Genomic DNA, 11509 nt, shown 5'->3' with positions numbered 1-11509 from the left:
CCTTTCTATGGGAAATTACACTATTGCAAACTAATACTAATAAATAATTAATAAGTGGTTAATAAACATTTCCCAAATCTTTATCTCTTTCCTAGACTCCTTTACCATGCTTTATTTTCAATCTCTGCTAGGTACTTTTGCCAGAATTTCTCACTGACATCCTTAAATCTGTATTTTCTAAGTCAAATTCATTATCTTTCTTCTACACCTTTTCCTTTATTGATTTCTCTTTCTGTGAATGACATCATCCGCATCAGGTTCTGGAACCCTGGAGTCATCTGTGTTTTCTCCCTTTTTTGTTTCATTTCTAACCAGTTGCTAAACTTCAGTATGATCTGTCTCCTACATGCATATAGCTGCCTTTTAATTTTCTGCATCTCTCATTTGAAACATTTTAATAGACTTGTTGATTACCTTGCTGTCTCGTTTTTCCAGTAAATATTTCTAAAATGATAGAATGATTATACTGCTTAGCATTTCAGAATTCTGCAAGTGTTCCCTAATTCATTGAGAATTAAGTAATATTTTTCTATACCTACCTGGTAAGGGAGATACCATGATTACAAAGTTGGTTTTCTAAAGGCAAGACTTATCATTGCATTCCAGATGTACTGACCCCTGCGATTTCCCCAACTGTGGAAAACTCAGCTGAATATTTTTGGCAGTGGGGGACTGCATTTGCACTCTCCCTTGGAAAAAACAAGCAATGATTATTTATAGTTGCATAATAATATTTTACAAGTAACAAAATAGTTCACATCCGTTATATTTTTGTTACAGAAATGGGTGTATAAATTATGTTAGTTTTTATTATGAATGAGGAAACTGTAATACCTAGAGTTAGAACTTTTGAATAAGCTTATTTAGTAAATTTGTAACAGATTTACATCATATACATTATTCTCAAATCTTTCCTCTTGAACCATAGCAACTTTTCTTATTAAGTCATTTAGTGTCTACCATTTGGAGGGTTAATGTTCCTCTCTGACTAGCACCCCTTAATAAATTCTACCATTTAAACCTCTCAGTTTTGAGTCATGTCATTTCATCATGGAATCCATTACCACTCTCCTTTTACTATCTTATATATTTTATTACCCCATACATTTCTCCAATTCTTTATGAAACTCACTAATATTGTTGCAATGTGATTTCTCCCTATGTTTTTACCTGATATTTTCTTTTGTGCTCAAACTCTTCTGATGCTATATGTATTCTCAAGTAAATAGTGTAGACAGAATTTTGTATTTGAGTCACCTAGGATACAAATGTTAATTTAACATATTTCACTTCATCCCAATGAGTTCTCTGCTGGACTTACCCAGCATTTGTCAATAGTAGGAGAAGGATCAGATGTGCAGTAAAGAAAAAAAAATTATTACTATACTTTTTAAAACAGTAAAAAAAAAACTTGATCAGGACAATTGTAATAGGTGTCTAGATTATTGCAATAAGAGAGAAAAATCAGGTTCAATTTGATATACAGCAAAGATAGGTGGAGATTTCTAGTCCAGTGAGAAGAATGAGGGATGAGGGGGACAAACTCTGAAAAATTACTAAGAGGAGTTATTAAGAGTAGGGAGAGTTTCACTAAACTAACTTAGCAGCGTTCTTACTATTGCTAATCTAGAGAGAGGAAAAGAGGGCCAAAGCTGAGGTCTGGTTAGAAAGAGGACTGAGAGGAGCCTACCTCAAGTTTGGACAAGGAGGGCATCTTCATAACATGGCAGGCAGGAGAGAAGACAAATCAACGTTCTCTTCCCCTAACCAGTCACATTTCCCTCAGTTTACAATTATGGATTAATGAATAATGATTTTTGCAGAACTCTCAATCTATTTGTAATTTAATCTCATCATACTCCTTCAGAGGTATTAGCTGCTTTGTGAGGGACAGCTTCACCTCTCCTAAGTAGCAGGAAATGGTTAGTTGTCCACTGTAAGAGGGCTGCCGATATATAATGTCCATACTTTTCTTATTATTAACTGCATCCCTTCTCCCAGAGTTGGCCTCTCACCAGTAAAGAATCCTCATGCACATCTTTTCTTATTCTCTTTTACTGCATTGTTTTGGCAACCTTTATTTGGAGTTTTTCTATTTCAATTTTAGCTAACTCATACTGTGACAATTACAGCTGTAAACATTTTTCCAGATGGCAAAGCATCAACATAGTTTCAAAGTTGGAGATAATATCTTACATGTTCTTTTTAATATGAAATATGCTAATGCTTAATATTTTAGTTGTATTCTTGATCATATAAAATTTAAGCTTTTATCATTAAGACTGAGGTTTTAAATGATAACTTGGAAATGATAATTATAACCGGGATTCTATTCCTCCTGTTTACAGCTTTCATGTACAAAAAGTCATCTGTCACTTGCATACATACTCCAAATTTTGTGAAGTCTGCTATTAGTCTACTTCAGTAAAGTAATACAAATTTCATTTTTCCTGGTTTTAGGCCAGATTTCTTGATATTTTATCAATTTGAAAATTATTTGCCTTTGTGAAACTTTAGCACAATAAAATTGAGAAATTACCTATATGCTTCTCTATTTTTGCATTCACTATTTTAATTTACCTTATATTTTATAAATTTGTGTGTGTTTATATATATGTATATATATATATAAGCATATATATAAGCTTATATATAAGTATATATAAGCATAGTGATCAATTTTAGTACTTTTTAACCTCCATAAAGAGTTTTTACACTTAAAATTTTATCATATTTATATTTTAAAGGAATGAAGCACTATAGATTAGGTTAACATATTTGTGTATCCCTGAAATCTATTCCACACATCCCTTTCTCAGAAATAACCACTTTGTTAAATTAGTTTTCTATCGAGTATAGAAAGTTAGTCTTAGAAAGATAACCATATGTCATTTCTCTTAGCCAGGTGGTAATCTCTCAAGATCAGGCTTCAGTATTCTTATGCTAACTATACTTCCCCATGTTTTTTTCAGAAAGACAAATGAGCCTATTGAAACTGTGGGCACATTATGGTGTTTGATTTTCATATATCACATGATTTCATATCTTGCTTCATATTTTACATTATAATTAACGAAGCATCTTCAGGGTATGCATTTCTTAAGAAAATGAAGTGTCGTTCTTGTTGTGCCTATGTGACAGCTGAAAACTTACCTCTAAATTATAATCATAACAGGTCACATGCCCAGAGAATGACAGAACAAAAGCTGTGAGTATATTACATTGTTACCATATTTATCTTTTTCAAGCTAAATTAACTTCAGGAATATTCATTTAAAATGCTAAAAATATCTTTTTAAATGTGTTTTCAGCAATTGGTCTGAACCCATCAAGAATTACAGGATAGTAATAATGTTTCATTTAAGAAAAACATTTGAAATTAAAATAAAATGTTATTCTAAACTTCATTGATAAAAAAGTTAAAGTTCCCAAGTGAAAGTAATATTTTTAAACCTTTAGAAATATAAAAATTAAAATCAATCTTTATTATCCTTTCTTCCTTCTGTATTTCTTCCAATAAGAGTGACCAGTAGAGATGAGCAATGGCAGAGGAAGGCTAGCCAATAATTACCTCTCTCTAGAAAGAAATAACTATAATAGGAAAAGTAATCTCATCTGTTTCCACAAGTATTGAAGGAAACTTTATAATGTGGGGGATAATGAAACAGGCCAGAAAAACAAATTTGTGCATGCTAAGAGCTTGCTCGTTACTACTTACTAATGATTATTAATAAATGATATCATTATTAGCGCCTTGGAAAAAAGTACCCACCAAGGTCCATCCAGAGTTTGCCCATTATATCAACAAAAACAAATGGAGTGTATAAAAGGCAAAGTGCAAATATAACACTGAGTAATCGTATCTAATTTTGGTTTCTAAAAGTCATCTAGTTTTACAAGCAAATTTATAAGACCTATGTTTTTATAAGAATATACTCACTGCAAAGCAGAAAATACAGTTTTAAATTGTCAGGAACAGTCTCACATTCCATTAATAAATTTACAAAAAAAAATATTTCCTGCTGTGCCTAAAAGTTTATCAGTACAGCTTCTCTACTGGCTTCATCTGGGTGATAGGTAAAGTCTGTACTCACACGCATGAAGTCAACTAAGCTATTTTGAAAGCTTTTAAGGTGACAAATTAAGAGCTAATCTAGAATTTTTTTTTTAATAAACATAGCACTTAGCTAGTTGAAAGGGACATAAGAATGAACAAAAGATATGCTGCTCAAAATGCAGAAGGAATAGAAGTATTTTAAATGATTGATAGCATTCCAATATGGCGAAGGGTTTTAGTAGAGGAAGAGTATTAGGGCAGTGACAACAAAAAATCCTGGTAGCATCAGGGAGGGTTCAGGCTCATTTCTGTTTATTTAACATGTGTGAATTATGTAATACCAAAGACACATTTTCAAATATAGGTACTAAAAATATTCAATAATTTCTCTATATTAAATAACATTCATTTTAATAGATTTATGCTTTTGATTATATAATCCCTCTATAATCTTCTCAAGCATTCTATTAAAGACTGACACCTGTCATATCATTTTATCACAAACACCCACCTAAACTCTGAAACATGGAACTTTTATGTAATCTATCCAAGATTACACAAATCTCTACATTTATGTTTATTCTTAGGAATGACAATGACTTTCATTTTAAAAACTCTCAGCATAAGGTGAAGTCATTTTTAAACAGCTTGGCAAGTCACTTTTGCATGTTTTACTTTTATAAATAGTGAAAGCATTCTTACTCTATATGCACAGTTCATAAAGTTTTGAGTTTTTCATTTGTAAATTCCTTGGTAGATGTTAACACAGTATACTACACAGGAAGGCAAATAAAGGGTTTAGAATTAGTATTTTTCATAAATTGATGTGTTATTTAAAAAATGGAGAACAGAAAATTAGATATTTTTTTTAATTTTAATATTTATCCTACTTTACAGTTCCATAAACCTGTACTATGTATTCAAAGCTTACTTTCCATGCATCATTGATGCAAGTTTTGGGAGTTTGAGTTGAAATACACCATTATGCACTTAAGCATAAGTAATATTGGAACATTATTTTTCATCTCTGATAATTGTTTATAGTAGAAAATACAGAATGAAAGTATTAGAGGAAAAAGAAAACAGCAAAAAAATTCAAATCAGAGACCAAAGGAATAGCATGGGGCAAGGTGAATCAGGATGGAGAAGGGATATTTATTGACAATGAAATTAAAAATCTTATTTATTAAAACAAAAGACAAATTATAACATTTTCATTACTTAAAATGTATGTAAACTTTGAATGTCAAAGTGTGTATTTTTAGGATAGTATGGGGCAAATGTAAAATATAGATGAAAAGAGGTTTTCAGTACTGTTATGATAAGTGAAGTATGACAGTTAAGTTGGATATCTGAATATCCAATTAGACTGATACAGAGGGTTTTTTTCCAATTTTTTTAAATGCATTATTTTTTAATGAGGCAATGAGGATAATATACAATGCCTTCTATGTTTCAGAGGCAAATGTTGACATTTCTTCAAATGTATGTTAACTAACCACACCCCACTAAGTCACCCACAGTCCTCCAAAATAGTCCATTAAGCCCCTTTGCTCTCCATGCGTACTCTCCCCATTAGGTAGCCTCAAGTATACAAAGTTCCAGAATTTATTTTGGTTTTTCTTTGTCTGTTCCTTTGTTAATTTCTCTATAATCTACATATGAGTGAAATCATCTTGTGTTTGTCTTTCTCCTTCCATCTTATTTGGAAAAACATGATTCTATCCATTTGTATCCATATTGCAAATGATAAGAGTTAATCTTTATTTTTTGTAGCTGAGTAGTATTCCATCCTGTGTATATATACCACATCTTTTAATCCACCTCTGTGCCCTTAAGCACTTAGTTTGTTTCCCTAACTTGGTATTGCAAATAATATTGCAAAGAACATAGGCATACATATTTCCCTTCTAATTAGTACCTTTTCAGTCTTTGGGTAGACAGCTAGGAGTGAGATTTATATCGTAGATGTATTGTTAATATTTTAAGAAACCTCAATATTGTTTATCATAGTAACTGGGCCAGTCTACATTCCCACCAATAATGTAAAATTGTTCCTTTTTCTCCAAACTGTGGCCAACATTTGTTTCTGGTCTTTTTTTAATAAGGGCCATTATATCTCCCTGAGGTTTTGATTTCCATTGATGGCAAGTAATATTGAACCTTTTTTTCATGTGCCTATATGTCTTTATGGAGAAGTGCTTATTTTGCTCTTCTGCCCATTTTTTAATTGTGTTTTCATTCACTATCATGTTCATCTCAATGATAATTATTATCACTGTACAGACATTTTAATGTAGTCCCATTGGTTCATTTTTGACTTTGTGTCCTGTACTGTTGGAGTCAAGTCTCCATAGACATCCCTGAAGTCAATATTGTGAAAATGGAGTGTTTCATCTATGTTTTCTTCTATGTATTTTATGGTTTCATGTTTTACACCCAAATATTTAATCCATTTTGTGTTAAATTTTATATATGGTATTATTAGAGCAGCATGGAATAGCTGACACCTGAAGACCTGGGTTTTTAGGGTCTCCAGTTCTACCTCCTGGGCTGGGTACAAACCATGTTGCCTTTTCTGCCCCAATAAGGGGCCAAATTCTTCCCCATAATGTTGGGACACTTCCAAGGCTGGAGGGAATAACTCCTTTGCAGTACTATGGTCTGAACTCATCCCCTAGATATCTTGAGTGAGGGCACTGACAAGAAGGAGGCAGAGCTGAGTGGCCATGTTGGAAACCTTTAATAGGGAGCCATGCACATGGGCTTGCTTTCTTGTCTTCAGAGCTGATGTGTACAGCAACTATCCTGCCAGGTATGGGAGGGAGGGAACCTCCACCTTCAGTAGCAGCAGCAGGCTTCTGCCACAACCTGACACCCTAGTGGTGGCAGATACTGGTAAGAGTTTGACCTGGGGTGCCACAGGCCCCAGCTCCATATGTGGCAGGCCTTGCTTGTGGTTCCTATAATCAGGAGTTCTACTTTATATCTTTGTGGTAATTGCACTTTTATATTTTTCCTCTATCCTGCTAGTTTTCCCTCTTCCTTTAGTTTTGTACCAAAGCCTCTTTTATTTGCATTTGTGTGGTGGGTGGCAAGACCCATGACTGAGTTGAGTTTCTGAGCCCGTGACAGCTTTTAGATCCTTTACCCTGCAAAAGTGCAAAACAGTGGTCTGATTTCATTATTTTGCATTAGATTGTTCAGTTTGTTCAACACCATCTGTTGATGAAACATTCATTTCACCATTGTAAACTCTTGGATTAACTGTCCATATAAGTGTGGGTTTATTTCTGGACTCACATTTCCTTTCCATTGGTTTATGTGTCTATTTTTAGTCCAATACAATATTGTTTTAATTACTATAGCTTTGTAATTTAGTCTTAAATGTGGGCATATGATACCACCATTGTTCTCTTTTTTAGCTCAGTATTGTTTTGACTATTTGGGGACTTTTGTGGTCCATAAAAATATCAGTAATGTTTGTTCTGTTTTGTTTAAGAATGCCATTGAAACTTTCATAAGAATCACATTCAATCTGTATATTGCTTTGGTAAGATGATTATTCTACCAATATTTATTGTTCCAATCAATGGAGACTATCATTCATTTCTTTATGTTCTATTTGTTTTAAGTAATTATAGTTTTCATTTTATAGGTCATTCAACTATTTTATTGTTTATGCCTATGTATTTAGGTTATTTTCATGCTATAGTAAATGAGGTTATTTTCTAGATTTCATATACTTTTAGTGCACTGTATACAAAACTGATTTTTGTATATTGATTGTAGCCAGCCACTTTACTGATTTATGGTTTCAAATAGTTTTTAATGGAGCTTTTAGGGTTTTCTATATATATTATCAAGTCATCTGCATATAATGATAGTGTTACTTCATTCATAGTTTGGATTCCTTTGATATCTTTCTCCTGCCTAATTGCTCTAGTTATAACTTCCAATACTAAGTCTAATAGTAATGGTTAAAGTGGACATCCATATCTTATAACTGATCTTAGAGGAAACGCTTTCAGTTTCTAACCATAGTTTATGATGTTTGCTATTGGTATTTTTTTAAGTATTTCTCATTCATATAAGGGAACAAATGTTCATTTTATCATGGAAGACTACTCATAACATATTTTAGGGAAAATGAAATTATGAAACAGTATGGACATTTGGTCCCATGCTTTATAAAAATAATTTATATGTGTTTGTAGGAAAGGAAAATAATTTTTCCTCTACACTTCTAGGTTTTCAGCTAAGATACCTCCACCAATAGGCAGATTAACAGGAAAATAAATTAATTTAACTTGGTATATACAAGGGTTCTAAAGATAGAAGACCCACTGAAGTGACCAAAAAGACAGCTTTTCTAACATTTAGACAAACCAATTTGTCTAAAATTTGTGAAAAATTGACAGAAAAGTTTAGAGTTTGGGTAGTAAATTAGTACGGAGACAACAAGCTTTGTTTATACAGTCTTCTTAGTACTAAGTTTCTTATCTCTGGTCCTGAAGATAATGCTCTTCTTCCTGGTACAGAGAAGGTACCATTCACATGGGAGATTTTCTATTTTCAAGGATCAGAATGTCCTAATTGAGTTGAATTATTTTTCTTAAGCAACTTTAATTCAAATTAATTTATGTGCCAAGTTGATATATTTTGGGATGATGTGCCCTGAACCTTATCCCATTTGTATTGCATGGTATGTCTGGAGGAATATAAATAAAATGTTTATAGTTAACAATATTGTATCTTGGTCATGTAATTATATGAGGTTTTCCTTTTGCCTCATTGAGTATTTATTATGGGTTTTTTTGCAACAAACATGGGCTAATTATTTAAAAATAAATTCTTAAACCTGTTCTTGATAGCACAGCTGCTGCAAAGAAAATGCCAGTATGTATTGAGTCATCTAAAATTTAAATTGAGTTACAGATATAAAAATGTAGAGCATTAAGTAAATACACATTACATGTGTTGAGTAAAGTTGATCTGAACAGTATAAATCAAGTGATGATTAGTATTGAAAATCTCAGTTTTGTCTTTTAAAATGAAACTCATCAAAATAAATTTAGATATCTAATTGACTAACAAGAGTCATAATTCATGTGGCAGATAGAATGACATTAGAAGAAGTTATATAAAATAGAAGACTGTTATAATGAGAAAGAGTGTGGGACAGGTTATTGCAAAATAAAAGAAAGATTATTTCAGGCAAAACCATCTTCTCTTAGGAAAGAAAGGAGGTTCTTACTATGCAGTTTACCTCACTACTTTTGACCAGGAAATCCCAGATTGGTAGGTTAAAATTCTGCTTTTGGGAGATACTGAAGCTGCAATTAGATTAGGTGTAAAGTCTGGTGGGACCTGGCATGAAGGATTCCACTTTAGGTCTGTTGTTTCTTTATTTAGCACTTCAAATGTGAAATAAATGAAATAACCCAGTTTCCACCTATGATGGAGGATCACAGATATTGTCTGTGAAGTGATCTCTGTGAAACATTGGGCAGTGAGTACATTTTAACACGGAGGTGCCAGAAGGATCCTGAGGATCCTGTAATAGGCAAGTTCTCACTATTTCTCAGTAACATCAATTTTCCAGACACTACATTTAAACTATCCTTTAAGACACTGGCCATATTTTCAATGGTATACTACACAATAAGGTGAGGACATATTGATCCCAGTAAGCTGTTTTTTCAGAGGAAGCATCTTAAATACTTAAAACTTGTCTCAGATCATGAAGAGATCTAAATTATACTGTGGCATTAAAATAATTTTGAACTGAAGGTATTTGTAAAGAGAATTTTTTAATGAATTTGTGTCTGCCTAAAAGCAGTTTCAAAAATAATTCAATTGTCATAAATCCCTTTTCCTAGCTTTCTGCAGCCAGGGAAGATTAACTTTTACTACTGGAGAAAAATCAGTATCACTCCTGAACAGACATTGCCACAAACCTGTCATGGCTTCCATCTGTTTTCTTAAGGGCCCCTTTATCTTTCAAAAGTTATTTGTTTTCCCCTAAGCTCTTGCTGCTTCTTTCCCCTCCCATATAAAGAAGTCATTCCTTTTCCAGGTAATGAGTGCCCTTTTTACCCTTTCCTTCATCTGTTAATATGGTATTGATTTTATTTATTTTTATTTATTTATATATATATATTTTAAAATATTTATTTATTTATTTATTTATTTATACAAGCACTGGGTACAGTCAGAGGAATGGGAGGATGAGAGAATTCACCAGAGCGGGCAGCAGAGCAGGCAGATGGACCGATGCACACTGCTGAGGGGAGCAGTGGGCAGCAGGAGAGGTCTGCGCGCCATGTGGGACCCTCCTCCGGTGGCCCGGGAGCAGCCAGGGATCGAACTTGCACTGCAGAGGCTGCAGGCAGCTTCGCAACCCAGCGCTCAACCGCTGCGCCACCGGGGAGGCCCTAAGATGGTATTGAAAGGCAACAAAATATACTACTCCAAAAAATACATCTTTGCTTAAGAATTATTTTAAATTCATTATTTTTAAAGAAACCACATACTTGAGAAAAGCTTGGGAAGGCTGAGTAGAAGTTATCCTTTTGTAAGAGACATATACATTCATAAGGGAAATGTCCATGGGAAGGTTATCTCTCCCTCTCTGTACCAGGAAAAAATAGAGGAACAAATCTCTAGAAATTTGTCAGTTGAGAAGGCAGCAACTTAAGTTCATATTATTTATATATATATATATATATATCCTTACTTGTTGTACCTTTACTGGTAACCTCCTACAATTGGCCTCTCCATTCCCTCCCAACATCTTTGTATGTAGCTGGAGATGGAAGTTATGGTGATGGCTGGTACCATTTCATTTTTCCTGGGTCTCTTCTATGTATACATGTTATTAAAATTTTATTTCTTTTTATTTTGGTAATCTGTCTTTTATTACAGGGCAATCTTTCAACCAAGAACTAAAAAGGAAGAGAAGAAATTATCTTTCCTCTCACAGTTTATGAGCACCAAATTTTAACCATCTTCTTGAGTCACATTTTTCTATGACTAGTATACCTACATTAAAAACAATGCATTATTAAATTTTGGCTTTTCTTTTGTCAATCTGCTTTTATTATTTTAATTTTCATTTCAAACATTTTAATTTTAATCGAACCTAAGAAGAAAGGGGAGTGCCCTTAACATAGACAGTGATGTTCACTTGGAGAAGTACCATTAGATCTTATCAAACTTTTGCAGAGGAAAGATCAAAATGTCCCATAGGTCATTATTCTTTAGGAAATATATTTAAAGTTAAGACAAATTGCTGTCATAAGTTTTTACTATAATTTTTCTCTACTTATATCAGTGTAAAATAAGTGAACTTTTTAAAGGAAAGGAGAGTAGCATACCCTGGCCAATTCTAATGATTTCTTCCTTTTTTTTTTTTTTTGTTTTAAAACAGATGACCTAAATCATTATGCC

The 11509-nt window shown here is 33.0% G+C and overlaps 1 non-coding gene across 1 annotated transcript; it reads left to right on the top strand.

The window, feature by feature from the left end:
- The first annotated feature begins 531 nt into the window (after positions 1-531).
- On the top strand, positions 532-691 carry LOC119258373 (U1 spliceosomal RNA). The gene has a single exon (XR_005128235.1). It is a non-coding gene; the product is annotated as a U1 spliceosomal RNA (small nuclear RNA).
- The last annotated feature ends 10818 nt before the right edge of the window (positions 692-11509 follow it).

Source organism: Talpa occidentalis, unplaced genomic scaffold (assembly GCF_014898055.3).
Source record: "Talpa occidentalis isolate TD23 unplaced genomic scaffold, MPIMG_talOcc4v2.1 talOcc4.4, whole genome shotgun sequence".
NCBI lineage: Eukaryota > Metazoa > Chordata > Mammalia > Eulipotyphla > Talpidae > Talpa > Talpa occidentalis.
Note: the sequence above shows the minus strand (reverse complement) of the source record. Positions and strands in the feature narration are given on the sequence as shown.